At 39.8% G+C, this 9,294-nt stretch overlaps 1 pseudogene; it reads right to left on the bottom strand.

The window, feature by feature from the left end:
- Positions 1 to 7,121: 7,121 nt before the first annotated feature.
- LOC139026900 (prostaglandin D2 receptor 2-like) overlaps positions 7,122 to 9,294 on the bottom strand; it is a 5,732-nt pseudogene continuing 3,559 nt past the window's right edge.

A 9,294-nucleotide genomic window follows, 5' to 3' on the forward strand; every position in this document is an offset into this window, starting at 1 on the left:
TCAAAAAGTTAACTAACAAGAGCTCATAACTAGTTAACTAACACTAGCTCATAACTAGTTAACTAACATGAGCTCATAACTAGTTAACTAACAAGAGATCATAGCTAGTTAACTAACAAGAGCTCATAACTAGTTACTAACAAGAGCTCATAATAGTTAACTAACAAGAGCACATAACTAGTTAACTAACAAGAGATCATAGCTAGTTAACTAACAAGAGCTATAACTAGTTAACTAACAAGAGCTCATAACTAGTTAACTAACAAGAGCTCACAACTGTTACCTAACTAGAGCTCATAACTAGTTAACTAACAAGAGATCATAACGAGTTAACTAACAAGCTCATATAGTACTAACAATAGCTCATAACTAGTTAACTAACAAGAGCTCATAACTAGTTAACTACAAGAGATCATAGCTAGTTAACTAACAGAGCTGCATAACTAGTTAACTAACAAGAGCTTCATAACTAAGTTAACTAACAAGAGCTCACAACTAGTTACTAACTAGAGCTCAAAACTAGTTAACTAACAAGAGCTCATAACTAGTTAACTAACAAGAGCTCACAACTAGTTACCTAACTAGAGCTCATAACTAGTTAACTAACAAAGATGACCGAGTTAACTAACAGAGCTCTAACTAGTTAACTAACAAGAGCTCATAACTAGTTAACTAACAAGAGCTCATAACTAGTTAACTAACAAGAGATCATAGCTAGTTAACTAACAAGAGCTCATAACTAGTTAACTAACAAGAGCTCATAACTAGTTAACTAACTAGAATGCATAACTAGTTAACTAACAGAGATCATAACTAGTAAACTAACAAAGCTCATAGCTAGTTAACTAACAAGAGCTCATAACTAGTTAACTAACTAGAGCTCATAACGAGTTAACTAACAAGAGCCCATAACTAGTTAACTGACTATAACTACTATCTAGTTAACTAACTAGAACTCAAAACTAGTTAACTAACAAGAGCTCATAACTAGTTACTAACACTAGCTCATAACTAGTTAACTAACATGAGCTCATAATAGTTAACTACAAGAGATCATAGCTAGTTAACTAACAAGAGCTCATAACTAGTTAACTAACAAGAGCTCATAACTAGTTAACTAACAAGAGCATAACTAGTTAACTAACAAGAGATCATAGCTAGTTAACTAACAGAGCTCATAACTAGTTAACTAACAAGAGCTCATAACTAGTTAACTAACAAGAGCTCACAACTAGTTACCTAACTAGAGCTCATAACTAGTTAACTAACAAGAGAATCATAACGAGTTAACTAACAGGCTCATAACTAGTTAACTAACAAGAGCTCATAACTATTTAACTAACAAGAGCTCATAACTAGTTAACTAACAAGAGATCATAGCTAGTTAACTAACAAGCGCTCATAACTAGTTAACTAACAAAGAGCTCATAACTAGTTAACTAACCAAGAGCTCACAACTAGTTACCTAACTAGGCTCACTAAGGTTAACTAACAAGAGCTATAACTAGTTAACTAACAAGAGCTCACAACTAGTTACCTAACTAGAGCTCATAACTAGTTAACTACAAGAGATGACCGAGTTAACTAACAAGAGCTCATAAACTAGTTAACTAACAAGAGCTCATAACTAGTTAACTAACAAGAGCTCATAACTAGTTAACTAACAAGAGATCATAGCTAGTTAACTACAGAGCTCATAACTAGTTAACTAACAAGAGCTCAATACGAGTTAACTAACTAGAGCTCACAACTAGTTACCTAACAAATTCTCATAACTAGTTAACTAACAAGAGCTCATACTAGTTAACTAACATGAGCTCATAACTAGTTAACTAACTAGAGCTAATAACGAGTTAACTAACAAGAGCTCATAACTAGTTAACTAACTAGAATGCATAACTAGTTAACTAACAAGAGATCATAACTAGTAAACTAACAAAAGCTCATAGCTAGTTAACTAAACAGAGCTCATAACTAGTTAACTAACTAGAGCTCATAACGAGTTAACTAACAAGAGCCCATAACTAGTTAACTGACTATAACTACTATCTAGTTAACTAACTAGAACTCATAACTAGTTAACCTAGCAAGAGCTCATAACTAGTTAACTAACACTAACTCATACCTAGTTAACTAACAATAGCTCATAACTAGTTAACTAACAGAGATCATAGCTAGTTAACTAACAAGAGCTCAGAACTAGTTAACTAACAAGAGCTCATAACTAGTTAACTAACAAGAGCTCATAACTAGTTAACTAACAAGACTCATAACTAGTTAACTAACAGAGCTCATAACTAGTTACCTAACTACAGCGCATAACTAGTTAACTAACAGAGCTCATAACTAGTTAACTAACTAGAATGCATAACTAGTTAACTAACAAGAGCTCATAACTAGTAAACTAACTAGAGCTCATAACTAGTTAACTAACTAGAACTCATAACGAGTTAACTAACAAGAGCTCATAACTAGTTAACTAACACTAACTCATAACTAGTTAACTAACAATAGTCATAACTAGTTAACTAACAATAGATCATAGCTAGTTAACTAACAAGAGCTCATAACTAGTTAACTAACAAGAGATCATAACTAGTTAAAATAACTAGATCTCATAGCTAGTTAACTAACTAGAGCTCATAACTAGTTAACTAACAAGAGTTCATAACTAGTTAACTAACTAGAGCTCATAACTAGTTAACTAACTAAGAGCTCTAATAACTAGTTAACTAACAAGAGCCCATAGCTAGTTAACTAACAAGAGCTCATAAGTAGTTAACTAACATAGCTCATAGCTAGTTAACTAACAGAACTTGTAGCTAGTTAACTAACTAGAACTCATAACTAGTTAACTAACAAGAGCTTATAGCTAGTTAAATATCTAGAGTTCATAGCTAGTTAACTAACTAGAACTCATAGCTAGTTAAATAACTAGCGCTCATAGCTAGTTAACTAACTAGAACTCATAGCTAGTTAACTAACTAGAACTCATAACTAGTTAACTAACTAGAGCTCATAACGGGTTAACTAACTAGAACTCATAACTAGTTAACTAACTAGAGCTCATAACTAGTTAACTTCTGTCATGTCTTTGGCATCATTATTAAACTGAAGACTTATTTGTAGTTTATCAAATCAATTCTCTGTAATTATTATTACGTGATTAACTAATCAGGTAGATGTAATTAACTAGGAAGTTGGGGCACCAAGGAAAATATTCAGATTACAAAGTTATAATCTTCCTAATATAACTTTCAGATATTTTAATATCTGATCAATTAGTCTTCTCATTAATGAATTATTCTTTACCTCACGTTAGTCTCATTCCAAACGTCGTAAATTGTTGGTTATCTGCACGAACCCAGTCTTCACTATGAGTCATCAATACCATTGTCTTAAATAATTTATTTACTAACTAAATAATCACAGGAATGCACAATCAAACAGTAGATATGCTTACAAGGAAATGATAGGGGAATGTGCCCTAGTGGGCTAAACCAGCATCGCGGCTTGGTGAACAAAAGGGAAGTGGGGGTCGACTGAGATAAGACACTACAAAGTTGATAATTATAACAATTGAAATGCTAATCCTTTGCACATGAACGCTCACTCATTYGGGAATAATTGCAATCAATATATATATTTACGCTCATATTGTCATCCTGATCTCTGTTGGAAAGTTAGTTTCTGTTGGAGAGTTTGTCCACCCTCTCTCTGTCTCTGCCATGGTTATAATGGATAGTTCAGAGTAACATTCAGCACTGTTGTTAAAGAGTAGATGTTTCGGCGGTTGTCGATGTAAAATGGGCTAGGATACCTAGGGCCGGTCTCCCAGATTTAAACCTAATCCTAGACTAAAAAGCATGTTCAACGCAGATTCTCCATTGAAAGTGTTTATTTTATGTCCAATACTAAGATCTAGACATAGTAAGGCTAGGTTCATCAGTCGGCTGGCTAAGTGGTTTCGTAACAGACTCTTGAGTAACCTCTTGCCCTCAACCTCACACCCCTAGGAACAGACAACCCCCAGGGACTGGAGGAGTTTACCTGCCGTTGTTTTAATCATCTCTGGATGTTCCCTTCTGTCACGAGAGACTGGCTTCGTAACAACATACTCCTCTGTCATCACTACCTCTTTCCTGGAACCCAGAAATATGATAGCGACTAGAAATTACTTCTTTCCTTGAACGAGTGATCATTGTGTGCATGTGGTGGATAATAGAAAGAAAGAAGGGGTGATGGGGAGGGAGAGAAAGAAAGAGGGAGAGGGAGGGAGGGAAGGAAAGAGGGAGAGAGAGAGGGGGCATGTGAGAGAGAGAGAGAGAATTGAAATTGAATTGAATTGAGAGAGAGAGGATAATCTGTCCATGCTGGGTGAAAGCAGAGTGGAGTGAACATGGTTCTGTGTTGTGTTGACCTGGCTTGCCTCCACAGGGATTAGAGATTCCACTCTCTGTCTGCCTGTGTCCTAAATGGCCCTATTCCCTCAATGGTGCACTACTTGTAGAGAGAAAGAGAAAGGAAGAGAGCACGAGAGGGGCGCAAGAGAGAGGCAGAGAGAGAGAGAGGCGGAGAAGAGAAGAGGTAGAGAGAGACAGAGAGGCGGAGAGAGAGAGGCGGAGAGAGACAGAGAGGCAAGAGAAGACAGAGAGGCAGAGAGGAGACAGAGAGGCAGAGAGAGAGAGCGGAGAGAGAGAGGCAGAGAGAGAGAGGCGGAGAGAAGAGACAGAGAGAGAGAAGAGAGAGAGTAGAGAGAGACAGAGAGGCGGAGAGAGAGAGGCAGAGAGACAGAGAGAGAGAGGCGGAGAGAGAGAGGCAAAAGACAGAGGCAAGAGAGACAAGAAAGCAGAGAGAGACGAGGCGGAGAGAGAGAGGCAGAGAGAGACAGAGAGAGAGAGGCGGAGAGAGAGGGCAGAGAGAGACAGAGAAGGCGGAGAGAGAGAAGCAGAGAAGCAAGAGAGGCGGAGAAGAGGCAGAGAGAGACAGAGAGGCGGAGAGAGAGAGGCAGAGAGAGACAGAGAGAGAGAGGCGGAGAGAGAGAGGCAGAGAGAGACAGAGAGGCGGAGAGAGAGAGAGGCGGAAGAGAGAGAGCAGAGAAAGACAGAGAAGAGAGGCAAGAGAGAGCAGAGAGGCGAGAGAGGAAGCAGAGAGAGACAGAGAGGCGGAGAGAGAGAGGCAAGAGAGACAGAGAGGCGGAGAGAGAGAGGCAGAGAGAGACAGAGAGGCGGAGAGAGGAGGCAGAGAGAGACAGAGAGGCGGAGAGAGAGAAGCAGAGAGAGACAGAGAGCGGAGAGAGAGAGGAGAGAGAGACAGAGAGGCGGAGAGAGAGAGGCAGAGAGAGACAGAAAGAGAGAGGCGGAGAGAGAGAAGCGATAGTGTTGATGAAGAATCTATTGAACATAATGCAACAATCCCCATCAAAATCTGTCAGTTTAAACTAGACATTCAGGGGTTTGGAATACGTCTCAATCCTGTACCGGCCTTCACCATCTGAGGTGGAAAATAGCAGAGCTACAGCGCTGTTAATCAGACTAGAAGACATCCCCAAACCAGACTCTTTGCCAAGTGTCTAAAGTTGTCATCAAGGCAAAGGGTGGCTACTTTAAAGAATCTCAAATATAAATATGTTTTGATTTGTGTAACACTTTTTTGGTTACTACATGATTCCATATATGTTATTTCATAGTTTTGATGTCTTCACTATTATTCTACAATGTAGAAAATAGTAAAAATAAAGAAAAACCCTGGAATGAGTAGGTGTGTCCAAACATTTGGCTGGTACTGTATTCCCTAGCTTTCTTACATCTCTAGATAGGACAGACACATTAAAACCTTCTGTTTTGACAAGATGAATGGATTATTTAATGTGTGTCTATAGGCTTTAGTAGTAAAGGCCAAATTCAATACCTTATCAAACATGTTTTACATTATCTAGAGGTGAAGCAGAAAGCAATTGCAGGATGAAACAGGTAAGAGCTAAAGAGGATCATATATTTAATTGATCCAAACCAACGGTGCTGAAATGTGATGAAAGGTTCATCTGTTTGAACTGAGAGTGTTGTTAGCCTACAGGTCTGGGATGTGACAGGTCCTGCTTGTATGTATCTACTGCTCTCTGGGTGTGATACAGTCACAATCAGTGAGTGTTGTTAGCCTACAGGTCTGGGATGTGACAGGTCCTACTTGTATGTATCTACTGCTCTCTGGGTGTGATACAGTCACAATCAGTGAGTGTTTAGCCTACAGGTCTGGGATGTGACAGGTCCTGCTTGTATGTATCTACTGCTCTCTGGGTGTGTACAATCACAATCAGTGAGTGTTGTTAGCCTCCAGGTCTGGGATGTGACAGGTCCTACTTGTATGTATCTACTGCTCTCTAGGTGTGATACAATCACAATCACTTTATTTGCCAGAACATTAACACAAACCCAGAATGTGACTTAGTGGCCAGGTGCTGCCAGCAACAGACAATGCACAGACAGAATACAGACACGCAGTCAACATGGTCAACAGCATCATACACAATATAAATACAGAAAACAGACCGCTCTGGAGAGTGAAACTGCTGATGTTAAAAGGGATTGATTATCACATTCTGATTGATTCCTTTATTGATAGACAACTGCTTTCAAGAACAACACACACACACAATATCCACCAAAATGATTTCAGAAATGAACTCTTTGTGAAGTGCCAGATCATTTAGTTATCATATTAATATTCTATAAACGGTCACAAAAAAATCTAATTCAAGTTAAACAGAAACAACTAGTTAAACACCACAGTGTTGAGGACCAGTTAAACATTAGGACAGGATGGTAGTAACTACAGCACAGGAAGGACTCCTGAGGCCAACAGAACAACAGAGGTGATTCTTATTGCTCAGTGTGATGTCAACAACATTGGTCTCATTCAGAGATCTAAGTCATTTCAGAGTGTACTCTCCTTGCTCCAGATGTCCACACTGCTTTGGAGTTTGTGGTTGATGGAGGCAGAGGAGGGCAGATGGTCTAGCCTGGAGACTACGGAGAACCTGGGTCCCCCCAGACAGACTTGGTGACGATTGATGAGTTTCCCACCCAAGGCTCCCCCTTCCCTTCCTCACCGCACCCTGATACTCAGCCCCCTCCTCGCTGCTCCAACCATCCCTCCTCCTCCACCAGTCCATTCCATCAGCGCCCAGAACTCTGTCTGATCCGGACAGCATGAAGTTGGGACAGCTGAACGCGTACAGCACCGCGGTTTAACACCGGTTCAAGGAAGGCAAAGGTCGTCGCCATTGGCGACCCACCTCCACAAACAGCAGACCTTGGTCGCCAGTAACTGGGCCGGCAACCTCGATGAGGCAGAAACTGTGATAGGGCGCCCAGCAGAGGGCGAACGTCGCGATGACTGATGTCACCACTGGTGAAGCACGGATAGGCCGGGCTCGTGAAGTGAATGGTATGGGGGTGAGCCTTTGGGTTTGCGGGGTGGAGCGTTTGGTGTCTTGCTGTTTGTGTTGGGTCTTTGCTCCTCGCGTTCCAATTGGTAACAATCAAAGCCCCGGTGAGTCTACTACCATATGCTGTACTTCCCTCCTTCCTCTTCTCCTCTGGCTCAGACTGATCGCCAAAGAGAGCGTAGGCTCCCTGCAATCACCACATAGGGGGAGTAGGAACGCCAGGAATGTCTTGGACACGGCGGTTGCAGCGCCTGCCGTACCCTAGCAGTCCTCTCTAGCGTCCTTGGTGACGAGTACAATCCAAAATGGTGGTAGCAAGAGCTTCCTTCCGTCCGTCTTCTCCGTCCACCTCCCGGAACAGGAAAGTAAGGGAAGGTGTGGCCGCCGCCCCCACAACCAGCCCCAAAAGCACACACCCTTCGGAAGAAGAGAAAGAAGATTAGAAGATGACTTTATTGTCCAGTGCATGGATGGTCTAACAGAACGTCTTCTGCTTTATGCCCCTTAGACATAGTTATAATTAAAGTGTCACAAATATATTACAAACAACGGGCCAAACACCTATTGATGATTAAACACAGAGACACTGGAAACGCTCACAGTCATCATAATACATTATATAATTACATCATCAACGTACGAAACAGAACTAATGACGTAACAAAACGAATGATGTAACAAACTAATGATGTAACAGAACTAATGACGTAACAGAACTCTAATGACGTAACAAAACTAATGACGTAACAGAACTAATGACGTAACAGAACTAATGACGTAACAAAACTAATGACGTAACAAAACTAAAACTAACATGACGTAACAGAAACTTACTGACGTAACAGAACTAATGACGTAACAGAACTAATGCCGTAACAAAACTAATGACGTAACAGAACTATATGACGTAAAAAAACTAATGACGTAACAGAACTAAGACGTAAAAACTAATGACGTAACAGAACTAATGACGTAACAGAACTAATGACGTAACAAAACTAATGTCGTAACAGAACTATGAACGTAGCACAACTAATGACGTAACAGAACTAATGACGTAACAGAACTAATGACGTACAGAAACTAATGAACGTACAGAACTAGTGACGGAACAGAAACTAATGAGCGGGAACAAAAACTAATGACGTAACAGAACTAATGTCGTAACAAGAACTAATGACGTACACACAACTAATGACGTAAAGAACTATATGACGTCACAAAACTAATGACGTAACAAAACTCAAATCGTACGACTAAGCGAGAACTAATGATAAGATCCAAACTGATAAAGAACTAATGACGTAACAACAACTAATGACGTAAACAAAACTACCCTGGTAACGCTAATCTAAAGACTAAATGACGTAAACACAAACTAATGACCGGTGACAGACTTAATACGTCTAACACAAACAATCGACGTAATCAGAAACTAATGTACGTAACAGACAACTAATGAGCGTAACACAACTAATGACGTTACAGAACTAAGTTGATCGTAAACAGAACTAATGACGTAACAAAACTAATGACGTAACAGAACTAATGACGTAACAGAACTAATGCGTAACAAAACTAATGAACGTAAAGAATAAGCTAAAAGATATGACTACCAATAGAGTAACAGGAACTTTATGACGCTAACAGAACTTAAAATGCATGACGTAAGAACTAATGACTGTAATCAAAACTAATGACGTAACACATAGCTAAATGACGTAACAGAAACTTAATGACGTAACAAACTAATGACGTAACAGAACTTATGAACGTTAACAAAACAGGGAAAGTAAAACCTTCCAGGCGGCGTTAATGGAGCGGTGGTTCTCTTTTCAACAACAACA

This window comes from Salvelinus sp. IW2-2015, unplaced genomic scaffold, assembly GCF_002910315.2.
Source record: "Salvelinus sp. IW2-2015 unplaced genomic scaffold, ASM291031v2 Un_scaffold6290, whole genome shotgun sequence".
Classification (NCBI taxonomy): domain Eukaryota; kingdom Metazoa; phylum Chordata; class Actinopteri; order Salmoniformes; family Salmonidae; genus Salvelinus; species Salvelinus sp. IW2-2015.